This window comes from Cydia amplana, chromosome 24, assembly GCF_948474715.1.
Source record: "Cydia amplana chromosome 24, ilCydAmpl1.1, whole genome shotgun sequence".
NCBI classification, from domain to species: domain Eukaryota; kingdom Metazoa; phylum Arthropoda; class Insecta; order Lepidoptera; family Tortricidae; genus Cydia; species Cydia amplana.
Window position 1 is genome coordinate 3,123,852 of NC_086092.1, and position 14,657 is coordinate 3,138,508.

A 14,657-nucleotide genomic window follows, 5' to 3' on the forward strand; every position below is an offset into this window, starting at 1 on the left:
AAGTAAATTATTGCGAAAGGTAAAATAAATACGAAGTTGGCTTGTATCCGATTTTGTAGAATGATTGTGTCCTGAGAGACATTTTAAGCTATAGAAGCTAGAATACTCGTAAAATGACAATAAACATCACATAATTAAATATGCCAAAATATTAATGATATAAGAAAATCGTATTGCACTACACCTACACTGCTGCAAAACGTCAATTCGTCCTTATACGATTATTATAAAAAGTGCAGTCACTTTATGACTGAAACATACTTTTTTGCGTTGCGGTCTTTTAACCCGTTATAAGGCATAAGGGTGTCAGAAATTTAAACTTATCACTTTGAAACAAAGTTCAAAGTCATGTGGGAAATATATTCCCTCTACCTTATAATATAAAGGCTTAATTTTTTGCGTGCATTTTTCGTAAATGATATCAAATATATTCATTCACTTCGCGGATTGTTATCGCTGCGTTCGTTTGTGAAAACTTTCGTTTGTGAAAACAAAAATTATCATGAGTATTTCCATAGCAAGAACGAACCGCAAAGTGAATTGTGTTTTAATTAAGTACGTATTTAATGTTACGCAACGGCTTGTGAAAATACATCCACAGAAATAAATAATTATGATTATTACATAGATAAATAATTATAGTTTATTTTCATATATTGCATCAACTTCTTTTTATGAAAGTATTTTTTTTATATTTGCATTCATTTATTTTTTAATTAATCATTAAATTATGAATACAAAGTAAATCTGAATATTTAGTGCCTGTACTGATTGTAGCGTTTAAATAAGCATATCATATTTATTTCGATTACAATTCTTCCACAAAAAGGGATTACTTTAGTTTTATATTCCAATGTTACTTTAAAATTATTTTGCCAGACTATAAATATAGTAAAATTATGTTTTTTTTAATGTGTTATGGCGTGCATTGTCAATGTAATCTTTATGCTTTCGAGTAAGATTGATTCGCTTCCGCCCACGATGTTGGCGTGTGAGTGACATTTTTGTATCGTGTGGGGTAAAAAGGGTTAAAACCAGCATTTGTCGGATTAAATACATGGGTTTAAATGGAATTTAGTTTTTTAAAGAATTTGCATGCAAGTATTTATGTCAAAAGTATGATTTTAATGTTTTAATGAAATTAGGCGAAGTATAATGCCATATAATTAAATTATCTTACTCGCATGTCAAAACTTAAAATGGCTGCTTTGTCATCGGCAGCCATCGTGTTAAGTATTTATGTTTTGTATTAATTTGCGTAGAGCCTAAGTAGTTCAATTTAATAAATACAACTTTATTATAGACTAAATAAATCTATAAAATGCTAAATTGTGCTTTATTACTATCATTATTTATCTCGAGGGCACGATATTTGACCCTGAGCAAAGTCGAGGGTAAACGTTTACCTTAAGATATCTATCTATCTATCTAATCTTCTAATACCTTCAAACGAGCAATTCTTGTTTATATATATATATATATATTTCGGGGATCTCGGAAACGGCTCTAACGATTTCGATGAAATTTGCTATATGGGGGTTTTCGGGGGCGGAAAATCGATCTAGCTAGGTCTTATCTCTGGGAAAACGCGTATTTTCGAGTTTTTATATGTTTTCCGAGCGAAGCTCGGTCACCCAGGTATTTTTATTTAAGACAAGAAACTGAAATAATATGCCGTAAGAGTGTTTTATAGATTTATAGTCAAGCAATATTGATAAGATCTGAATTATTTTATTTTTACTTAGGTACGTAATCATAATTTATTTACACTAACTTTAAAATCAATGGAATGATATTAATGCGTGTATTTGCGTAGAAATTTAGTAAAAATCTCATGTACCAAGCAACGAAGATACGAGTATTTATCATATTTATGGTATTCCTCAATATATCTGCTTATATTGTGTATATGTATGACACCGTAAGATTGTGAACCCGTTAGTTTATAATCTAACGTAGGTTAGGTTAGGTTAGATTATAATCTCCCTACCGTCAGTTTATAATGTAACTAGCGAGATTATAATATGACGAGTGTTTACAATTTTACGGTGACATGTATAAGGGAAATAAAATATACCATGTTATTCATGTTTTTGAATGCAGCAAAATACATTTAAGTTTAAGGTTATGAGGCAAACAGCTTGCCCTCACGCATTTTTAAATGTAGGTACCTACCTAGCTACTGCAGTATAAAAATGCATTTTTAAGCGGCATTTTTCTTTGGCAACAGATTAAAGAAACAAGGTCCTGCACCTTAAAGTCAAGGTCTACAATATCGAAACAGGCTTAGCTCAAAAAATAAGGTGCCGAGTTTACAAACATCTTTAAAAGTAAAATTCCGGGAATATACACACGGTACAGTGGGCCAAGAAAGTGGTCTACCAGTTTTGACAAAAGTTTCTGCGAAATCTAACGATCGCTAAGGTCACAGATCATATAATACTAGTACAGATACCCAATCCCATACTAAAAACGCGCACCGTCCTAAGTAGCAAATACTTGTAGGCAATTTTTTAGTTCACAGTAACAAACTAGATGGCGCACGGAGCCCCACGGAGCTAATAAAACTCTTACGACAAACATGCGTTGAAATGGCGTCAAAACACCTCTCGCGCGACATCTGTTGTAGCTTTCACGCACTAAACCTACACATCACATTCATTTTTAAGGTCAATCATTACTAGAGGGCGTTTCAGCCATCGGCGACAAAATTGAAATTTATTTATTTTTATTATTTTTTTTGAAATAATTTACGATTATGAAATCAATTTGACTTTTTAATTTTTTGTTATATTTTTTGTATTGTAAATATTCTTGTCGTATTCTTATCGCTTACCTTGCTTCGGCAAATCGGCACGACAAGCGTTCGGGTAAACCAGCATAACTGTGACTTTGAGATACACAATAATAATGCATAATCAAAGAGGACTCTTATGCTGGTTTGAAGGTATCTACTACTAGCACGTACCTATGCTTCACATTAGGGCAGAAAGAACACGGCATTGCGGTATGATCTGTTTTAATAAAATAATTCTTGGAGCTAAGCGTTGCATTGCCGCGTGCCGTCCACATGGCCTTGAGAGGCCCAAAGCCCAAGGTCGCGCCGACGAAACAATCTATTTTTAACGTCCGTTAAATAAAATCGAAAGTATTAACTTGAAAAAATATGCGCATATTAAAATCTAAATTTATATGTGACGTTATCTATGAAAATGGATCTTATTGTCGATGGCGCTTACGCCATTATTGACGATGTTCAGATATAAATAAAAGGCCACGCGACGCCGTGCGGCGTAAGCGCCATCGACAATAAGGTCCCTTTTCATAGATAATGCCCCATATTAGTACCTAGAGATATAGATATAATACTACGCGGTATTTTCTTAGATTTATTATGAAATAAAAAACCGGCCAAGTGCGAGTCGGACTCGCGCACGGAGGGTTCCGCACCATAAACAAATATCGAGTCGAGCCAAAACAAGCAAAAAAACGGTCACCCATCCAAGTACTGACCCCGCCCGACGTTGCTTAACTTCGGTCAAAAATCACGTTTGTTGTATGGGAGCCCCACTTAAATCTTTATTTTATTCTATTTTTAGTATTTGTTGTTAAGTTGTTATAGCGGCAACAGAAATACATCATCTGTTAAAATTTCAACTGTCTAGCTATCACGGTTCGTGAGATACAGCCTGGTGACACGGTGACAGACGGACGGACGGACGGACGGACGGACAGCGGAGTCTTAGTAATAGGGTCCCGTTTTTACCCTTTGGGTACGGAACCCTAAAAAGACCATGTATATAGGAAAGGAAGGAGTAGGTATTTTGTAAGGATCACAGATCATATGTGACGTTATCCATGAAAAGGGACCTTATTGTCGATGGCGCCTACATCGTTATCAACGATGCTCCGGTTTCCGGTATAAATACAATGCCGCGCCACGCCGTGCGTCGTAAGCGCCATCGACAATAAGGTCCCTTTTCATAGATAATGCCCCATAAAATACTAGTACATACATAATTACATAGTACATGCAGATACCCAATCCGCCAATCCCATACTAAAAAAGCGCACCGCCCTAAGTAGCATATGTGACGTTATCTATGAAAAGGGACCTTATTGTCGATGGCGCTTACGCCGTTATTAACGATGCTCTGATATAAATACAATGCCGCGCGACGCTGTGCGGCGTAAGCGCCATCGACAATAAGGTCCCTTTTCATAGATAATGCCCCATATATGTACGTTGCTTTGCGTGTTTTACATTCTATTTCGTAATATTGCAATAAAAAATGTGTGTAACGTTTTTTTTTGCCATGCTTTTAAATTAATAAATAAACTAATTGTATTTCCGATTTATTCATTTTTTTATTTAGCTACTAAAAGTTTTGTAGCTTATTCGCTACGGCTATCATGAGTTAGCATTTGACGTTTAGGTACGCTAGCGACTGCATGAAGTCGATCGCAGTCTATCTCGCTCGCACTCGCATTGATGTATTGGTGCGATCGAGTTCACGCAGTCGGTGGCGTAAAAGTCAAATGTCAATTAATGGTAGCCGTACTTGTCCTATCATGTACAGTCAGCAGCAATAGTTGCTAAGCGGGCGAGGTGTTCAAAATAATCTTGACGCGACTTTATTGTTAAGTGAATAAGAGCGCGTCAAGGTAATTATGAACGCCTCGCCCGCTTAGCAACTTCTGCTGCTGACTGTACCTAAGAAAACATATATACAAAACGGATTAGTTATTAAAAATGTTACTCGAGCGCGCCAGCTATTGATAGTGTCAGTCGCGCACCAAGTCTCGGAAATAAAAAAGAGGAGGGAAAATAATAAGGGTATGCCGGTTTCCATGGTCAGGGTGTTTAACCCGTAAGTAGCAGGTCCACAACGTTACAAAAAAAGTGACCTTGAATTACCTACTCGATCGATTTTTTTATATTGAAAATAAAGTGTAATTTATTTATATAATGAGACAGATATTTGTTCTTGAGTAATGGATATTTTCTATGTATTTAAGTATTAATTGTATATTACACATTTGTATCGTTAGTCAATTTGTGTAAGAATGTCCCTATAATATTTATTTATTTATTAAACATTTATTTCATGTTAAAAATGTACATTCTCGTACAAACGGCAGTAACACGATTTATTTTGTAGTATTTTAAAATACAAAAAGGAAATATTTGCACTAAAAACAAATATTTACAGCCGGGCTAGCCCATGATAGGCACGACAGTATCTCGCGGCGAGATATATTGCCCGTCCCTCTTTTATTAACATGGTTAGAACTGTTAGAAGTTTCAAACCGTGCATGCTGTCCCTGTCGCTCCTATTAGAAAGAAGAAGAGGACGGCACGAATGACTGTGGCCGTTCACGCCTATGTACCTAGTTGTATGGTAGTTTTTGTAAGCACACAGACGCACCTTACAATTAGTACTTAATCCGAGTGTGCGTGTGCACGTCGCTGTGCGGCCTTGAGACGCTGGAGCGATTGAGAACATAAGTACTCGTATTAAATTAAAAATAAATACAAACCTATAGATATAACACACCGTATTGTCAATTCAAGTTTGCAAACGCGCACTGTGTTCAGTTTAGAAACGAAACATCGACTTTTGACCAGTCATGGCGGTCATGACCTTGCATTGGAAATACGAACACCTAGGTAGCATTTTTTTCAAGGGTAACTCGCATGTCACACCGTGGCCAGTCCATGACCAAATCATGACCACCCCCATACTTCCCGTCGTAGTCATGAGTGCAGTCATTGTCGGAGTTTGTCCGTCAGCAAAAATTCGACTAGGCAGGCCCCGCGACCCGCGAACACCGAATATTGCAAATTTTGGGCTCTTTTACTAACATTAAGTTGTAATTCGAGTGACAGAGATAGTTGCATGAGTCATACCAAGCATATTTTATTAGTGTTATTTTAAACATCAAACTTCTATTAGATTATGTAATTAAAAGAACACTTGCATAGTCTGTGTTATCAAAATCGCTGTCAATTTAGTTTGTTCTACCTCATGAAGTTTGCAAACTTCGATTTTCGCGGTTTAAGCCGATCGTCGTTTACAACAAGGAAATTAATAAACTGTAGACCTCGCGAGCATAGCTTAAAACTGAATAAAAAATATATGGGTACGCCGTTTAGAATTATTTAGGAAAACTAAATTAACAAAAAGTTTAATAAAAGATTGGAAAAATGAAACGAATACGTTTAACCCGTGCTTTGCACAAATAATAATACAATAATATAAGTGTAAAAATTTACAAAAAGTTAGCAGCGCACTTTACTGGGGTTCGAACTTGGAACCTCCATGCATCAAAGCAACTGTTTGCAAACTGCGCCATGATAGCACTTAGCCAATTTGACGAAATTTGGCTACTTATTTTCGAGTAAAAACCTACATACATATCTAAATACCGCCTATACCATTACAACATTTCTACATTTTTGCCAAGCACTGTAAATATATCTCAAAAAGAAAAGAAATGCTCTTATAATATTGATACGACTACATATTTGTTTCCGCAATTTTGAAATAATCACATTGAAAAAAAAAACTATTTTATCCTAGAATCTGGTCACAAAATTTGATGAGAATCGGTTGAGAATTAAACCGAGGAGAACGTTCTCCTCAAACGAAATTTGGCCCGAGTTAAAACGGAGACCTTCGCAAACGCGTCGGTCAATAAAGGAGTAAAATGTGCGTTTGACTTGGACATCAAGCGAAATAAAAACTTGCATTGTATTTAAAAACAAAGCATTCATTTCTTTTGAAAAACATCGGCTTACGAGTTTTTTAAATTTATATTTTAACGTCAGGCCTACTTTAAAAAAAATAGGTACTCATTTAGAGTAGGCATGTTTATCGACCGATCTATTTTTTTTACATTATGTACTAAATTTCGTAATTCATAAGTTTCATAACTCAAATGTAATTATTCTAAATCAAACTCCACATATTAGAACCGTGGTGGCTCCATCTAGTGACAATATTCAATATTACTTCGACAGCTCCACATAACTGTCCTGCGCTGTTGTTCATAACGTAGTCAGTCGCGATATAATTGTGATTTCAAATTTTGAAAATGAATGCATTGAATTCGTGTTGTTATTAATGTTTGTATTTCATTTATAATGTTTTTAATTTATGACACTTTAAATGTCTCTTAATACATCTTAATCTGTAAGATAAATATTTCGTTATCGCCGATTGTGACATATAGCGCCATCTATGATATCGATTTAAAAAGAATTATACGGCCTTCGGAATGGGAGGGCATGCTAAGGTTGACTTTTCTAACGGAGTTTTAAAGTAAATCGACCTTGTCTCATGACGTTCAAACGAACCTCAACCGTAGGGCACATTTTTGGCCGACTGTACACGCCTCTTAAGATACTGGCAAGAAGGTACTTAATGTAAATAAATATAGTGTTTCAAAGGACTGTCTCATTTCAAACATAGACAGAGAATCATACTATCTTTGTCTTACACTTACTAGCACTCAAAAGAAGGATGAGTATAGTTTTGGTAATTGGTTTGACCAACTATATGTTTATTGGAACGTGAGCTTGTAAAGATGTTTTTGAACTCGATCGTACCATCGCCCACACTGTTAACTGTCCGTCGGTGGACCTTATGCCTTTTGTAATAAAGTCCACCGATGGACAGTTAAGAGTGTTGCTGTTTGCACACGACCTTTTTGTGTACATATATGGAATCTATAGACATTTATGACCCTATATTCGTATCGATATGATCGACTATATCTATGAAACTGTAATATGCCTTTGGAATTCAGCAACGCCATCTAGTGTATGCAATTCTTATTTACAACTCATCGATATGTTAGACTATCTCTATATGAAACTGTAATATGCCTTCGGAATTCAGCAACGCCATCTAGTATGCAATTTTTATCTACAACTCTTTAATGACATAAAATAAAAGTTGTTGCGTATTTATACGGAGTGTACAGAGTTTTGTAAGTTCCTGTTATCTTTGCTAGCGCTATACTATATCCATGTATTTGTATCTGGTGTGTTGTGTTTGATATAATTAATCTTAATAATCTAACATACATTTCATATAATACTTGGTATAAAATAAAATACTATAATAACTTCTTAGTTCTGATAGATATGTACTTTGGTATTATAAATATTTGATATAATTATAATTTGATATAACAGCTAACAAGCAAGCGCTGGTGGCCTAGCGGTAAGAGCGTGCGACTTGCAATATCCGGAGGTCGCGGGTTCGAACCCCGGCTCGTACCAATGAGTTTTTCGGAACTTATGTACGAAATATCATTTGATATTTACCAGTCGCTTTTCGGTGAAGGAAAACATCGTGAGGAAACCGGACTAATCCCAATATGGGCCTAGTTTACCCTCTGGGTTGGAAGGTCAGATGGCAAGTCGCTTTCGTAAAAACTAGTGCCCATGCCAATTACTGGGATTAGTTGCCAAGCGGACCCCAGGCTCCCATGAGCCGTGGCAAAATGCCGGGACAACGCGAGGAAGATGATGATAACAGCTAACAAGCATAATTTTCAGTTGGTACTTGTATTTAAAACATTTTATTTTTAAATTTTTCATGGTTTTGTTTGGGGTTGTAGTTCTAATCTAACAAACTTTTCTGGCAGGTGTGTAGATTTATGTGACACAACTAACGTATATAACCTATTTTCTCATATGTATTTTGATTTTACCAAACGATTCCAGAATCGTCAAAAATAATCATCTCCAATAAATACTCTGCAACTGAAATTAAATGAAATATATCCTCTAGCCGCCCATACATCAAACCTTGCCAAGCAAAATGAAATTTTATTTTGTCAACACAAAGTTCAAATTAGAATGGAACAGGAGACCTTTTTGTAGGTCTCTGGGCGGCTACAGGGTATTGTGGAGTAGCAAAACAATGATTATGGCAATTGTATGTTAGATAAATTGAAATACCTATAGCATGGATCACTATCATATTTAAATGACATGTTTTTAAACAATTATTATTATACAATTTCTACGTTATATACAATAAAAGAGCATACTTATGTCAAATATTATGTACCTATATGAAATGAAATTATATCAAACGTAGTACACCTATTTGTATCATAACGACATGTACTTATCTGTATATCATGGAGGTTAATAAACGTGTATTTGGTTATTGTAGTTGCTTTTTTATTTCCTACTAAAATATGTAATATTTTACTGTCAAGTCGATGGGTTACGCGATGTTAACACTTTGACTGCCACAATCGTATAAAACGAACCAGGCCCCGTAGCCAACAAGCCAATCGCTAACGCTCCGTAGCGAACGAAACGCAACTGTCACTGTCACACTAATATGGAAGAGTGATAGAGAGACACAAAGCGATTCGATAGCGAAGCGATAGCGATCATCACCTTGGCTAGGCCGCCTGAATACATCCTAATAAAGTTTACTATTGCGTGTCATCTAAAATTGTTGCAGTGAAAAGGTTCACAACTTCACACAAACTTTTACGTCACCTACGCGAGGAGAAAATCTCACTTCCTGGCCAAGGCAAGTCGTAAAACTTTAGACAAACCACGGGCGGTAATTCGTAAAGCCCCAGATCGCATATTTGTGGCCCAAAATGATGTAAAGCATTTATGCCGTAGGTAGGGGATTTGTGGTTCCGTATTTTTATGTCGGTTCGGACAATGTGAAAACGCTCTCAATCTAGCTTGAAACAGTTCCTAAAGTCCCTATGTGCTGTCTTATTTTTTCAAGGTCTAAAAATAAAAATCAAGCAAGCCTTTTTATTATTTTATCCCTTTGAACGCTAGACGGCGAAGGAATATGCCGGACGCCAGGCGATCGCGATTATTTAAGCTAAATTGAACTTTACGGAGTCCCGCGTAGGTCCCTATTGCATTGGCGGAGCTGACGGCTGTAGCAGTCGTTGGCGTCCTTGGCAAGACTTTCTGATGACGTCAATATCCGTCTGTGGCGGTCAAAGGGTTATAAAAAAAATTTTTTTTGCGTATAATGAATGCGGATAATATTTTAGTTTACATAACGCCATTTAGGTACACCGCTGTTTTCGAAGGGATTATATATGTTTTGTGTCTAACCGTGTGTGTTTAAAGCTTGGTTTAAAGTAAGTAATAATATGTAGTTTATTTGTATTTTTTCATCCAATGCATGCTTGTTTTCACAATAAAATGTTTTTTAACCCTTTTAATGCCAAAGGCGTAATTAATATACCTATAATGATGGTTTAAACCGAAATACAGGTTTTTACTTATTATTTTGTAACAAAAATGTTGGCGTGGGAGTGTTGTTTTTGTTTGTAACATGTACTATGTACTTATTATTATATTGTAGGTATAAAATACGTAATGTTTTAGTTTAAGTCTTTACGAGATACTTTCAAAATAATTATTTAATGTACACATTACATGCATTCTTATGATTTCAGACGCGCCTGTGAAGAAAAACGGTGAAGAGGAAACTAGGCCAAAGTACGAGGGTAATTTGAGAAGTAACTTGTTTCGCCTATGTATAGATGGCGTTGGCGTCAACTCTGTATGTATTGATTTAGTTTAGTAATTAAACGTATTTAATATGTGGCGTCATGTCATTTTTGGCAGGAATTTGTCATTTGACAGTAGTTCAAACAAAACTGGTCTGAGTTACGCGGGAAAATTGAGAAAATTGGAATTCGTGGAGTTCTTCAATTCTTTTTTTTGGAAGGCAAAACTGTGAAACAAATCCATTAAAGGATTTTACCTACGTTGGGTAGTTCGTGTCCTTCCTAGGGAACGGTTTGACTTTGGGTAAATGAGTTTAAGCGAGGCAGGACACGCATTAAAGATGCACCTCGCCCTGGAGCCCCGAAAACAGCACTTTTACCCGAAATCATCGATAAAATCCATGATTTAGTTTTAGCCGACCGAAGATTGAAAATACGCGAATTAGCTGAAGCCACAAACATCTCTTCTGAGCGGGTGCATTTTATTTTACACGACGATTTGCACAATAAAAAGCTTTGTGTAAGGTAAGTGCCGCGATTACTGACTCCACAACAAATGCGTATTCGCATGTGAACATCTGATGAAGATTTGCAGGTGTTTAAAAAAATCCAACAGATTTTATTCGCCGTTTTGTCACTATGGATGAAACCTGGATCCATCACTACATCCCGGAGACGAAACATCAGTCGAAACAATGGGTTGGTCATGGTGAGCCAACTCCAAAGAAAGCCATATGCATTCCGTCTGCTGGAAAGGTGATGGCGTCTGTGTTTTGGGACGCAAAGGGATACTTTTCATTGACTACCTGGCCAAGGGAAAATCTATAACTGGAGCATACTACGCATCACTTTTGGATCAGTTACAGGCGGCAATAGCTGAAAAACGTCCAGGTTTGGCAAAAAATAATGTGATTTTTCACCATGACAACGCTCCGGTGCATTCAAGCCGTGTCGCTGCACAAAAATTGTCGTAGTTACGATTGGAACTTCTTCCACACCCTGCTTATTCACCAGATTTGGCTTCGTCGGACTATCACCTCTTCCCGAAACTGAAAACATTTCTCTTAGGGCGAAATTTTAAGTCCGATGAGGAGGTTATACGGGAGGTCAATGCGTATTTCGAGGACCTTGAAGAGACGCACTTCCGTGAAGGCATAGAGATGTTGCAGACTCGTTGGGACAAGTGCGTAGAACTTCGGGGGGATTACGTAGACAAATAAAATAAATACATTTGCAATATTATTATTTTTTGATATGAAACCAAGTTACTTCTCAAACAACCCTCGTAAAGGTTGAATTTTTAACGTAATTTCGCATTTATTATGAACAATTAACTTTATTGTATTGGGTGGGTAAGTTATAAGGGCATGGGCAGATCTGAGGGATATTCAATTATTTAGGAATGACTAGTCTCTTCCCACCTTACCGTGTTGATTTTGAGTCATAACATAATAGTAGTTTATGTGACTGTTATACAGACAAAAAATAAATGCGTTAACCTTTTCGACGCCGTGTCACGCGGACGCCACGTCACCGAAGTGTCAAAACTGGAATTGAACTTTATGCATATGCACGTAGGTCTATGTTGCTCTGTGGTCTGTGACCGATTAATCAGTCATTGGCGTTGAACCTGCGGGGCGGATATATCGGTCATTGGCGTCCAAAAGGTTAAAATACGAGTGTAGGTTTAGCTGAAAGCCAGTGTCATAAAACATGTAATATCACACGAGTGTTTTAATGACTAATTATATAGTTACATACACTGCTTTATTTACACAGTGTCCAGGAACCGCATGTTACGACCGCCATTGCTGCATTTGATCACACATTTGCAATTTACAATTAATTTTGAATAAAACATCATCTTAGTTAAGGTTTTAAGTAACAAAAAAAGGTCGAACCTTTTTTTGCTTGATTAAAGCATGAAACTTGGCACAGTTGTTCCTTATATCAAAATAAGCCGATTAAGATCGGTAGCCCGAGGGACCCCCCGCTTAAGCCCGAGAGGGGGGGGGGTCAAGTAGCGCCCCGCCCGGCTTCATTCTAAAAATTCTAACAGGCCCCGTTTAGCTAATAGGTCATATTTGGTATCAATTTCGGATAAATCAATAACGTAGAATTCATTTCTGGTATAAAAAAATTGCAATTTGTAGAAAAATTAAAAAAAAAACACAAAAAAATATTTTTTCAAGTGTAATTTTGGTTTTTTATTTATTGTCAAAATTAAACTGCTTGGTTTTTCTACATACAAAAAATATGACGATAAAGACTATTTAATGTAGATTTTAAAAACATAACTTTTACTTACCTTTATGAAAAAGAAATTGCATTAAAAAAACATATATCGTCCCGCGCCGGTGAATATCTTGTTACCGACATAGGCATCGATATAGACAACATCCGAAGTACACACTCTGGAGACCGACTAAATGTGTTGTTTATTATTGTAGATCATATATTAAAGATAGAAAGGCGAACATAATATTTGATTAGAAAAAAAAATGTGTCGTTCAGTGAAAAAGGGACCTTGGAAAAATTTATCATAGAGCCTCTCTTTTGTATAGAAGCATAGTTAATTCCAACCACTCCATGGACTCCATGGTCCCTGTTCTCAATGAATAAGAAGTAAACTGTAAGTATTATTTAATCTACTTACTTATTACATTATAGAATAATTTGCCAGTAACTAGCCGCTTCAATAACTAGCCGCTCTAAACTAAAAATGAATTCTATTCACCTAAAAGCAGAATTCATTTTAGTATAAGGTTCCAAAAACTGGCCAGCTTTCAATAACTGGCCACTGGCTAGCCTAAAATGAATTTTTGGTTTTGGGTGGCCAGTTACTAAAAGTGGCCAGTTACTGGCGAATTACCCTACCACACTTTAATTTTGCGTCTTGTGTCGTTATACAGTTCCTTCCCCAGACACATCATTCATGAACACATTACATCATGATGCGTACATTTCATCATTCATGTAGTTGAATCGCGTTTTTTATTCCGGTTTGCATTTACTTCTGGTCAGTTTCAACCATATTCTGACCAAAGCAGGTGTCAGACCAGTGTGGAACCCGTCGTCTGCTTCTTGCTTCCATTCCCAAGAAGTCTGACGGACTGAGCAAGTTTGACGACGAACTAACGTCTGAACCTAAACATCAACCCCTCGGTACACTGCGCGTAATAGGGCATTTATATGGCTCCCTTTTGTTAGAAGTAGGTATACATTATGGAATTTAATAATAAAATAACTTAGCAGTGACTTAATCTCATAGAACAGGTATAACATTATACAACTCTTCATTTCAATATCCCGGTGTAACTTGCCTTCTTCAATATTGCACTTATTACCGATCATATAATAACATTTTAGTATTTTAGGGGAATGCTTTTAGCCACTGCTATTGCTCCATCTTGTAAGAGCTTGAATCCTTGTAGTGGTTTGGTTGAACTCTGAACAGATTCCATGCTTCGAATTCACTTTTTCTCCCCTTTCCACTGAATGCTCGAAACAGGGGTAAGACTTCCGCTCTTTTAGGGTAAATAAAAGATATTTTACTTAGCTTATAGAATAGATAATTTTATTAGCTTAAAATATAATTCCATGACCTGGATGCAATGGTGTGTCATGTGATATAATTGTGTTTTCCACTGTGTCAACGTGAGCCCACAATTCCTGTAGTTGGGGAAATATTTGTACGCATGAATCTAGTCTAGCTGCTATGACTACGTTCGTGTCTACTGTGCGTATCAATACCTTGCAATGACTGTTTTACAGCATCTGCAACTAGGGCCATCATATTAAATGAATCGGACTTTTCATGGTTCTTGGAGTATTCGGAATCTCACGAGGAACATTACTTGTGACATGTTTCTCTACACAATTTCGCGATGGCATAAATAAGGACTTTTAACTCTTCGAAGTTTTGTCAACACAGTGTCTCAAAATGATTTACCTAGTGGTAAAGAAATGAGTTTCACTAAAAGATCAGTGGTTATAAGTGAAGCTTACCGTCATGGTAAATTAAACTCTAATTTATTTCTATCGGGCCCTGAAAAACCAGGAGTCGTACTCGTATTCCAAGCATTCTCTCGATCGACCTTGTAATACTGTAAGCTCAATAAGACTTGTGATGTGGG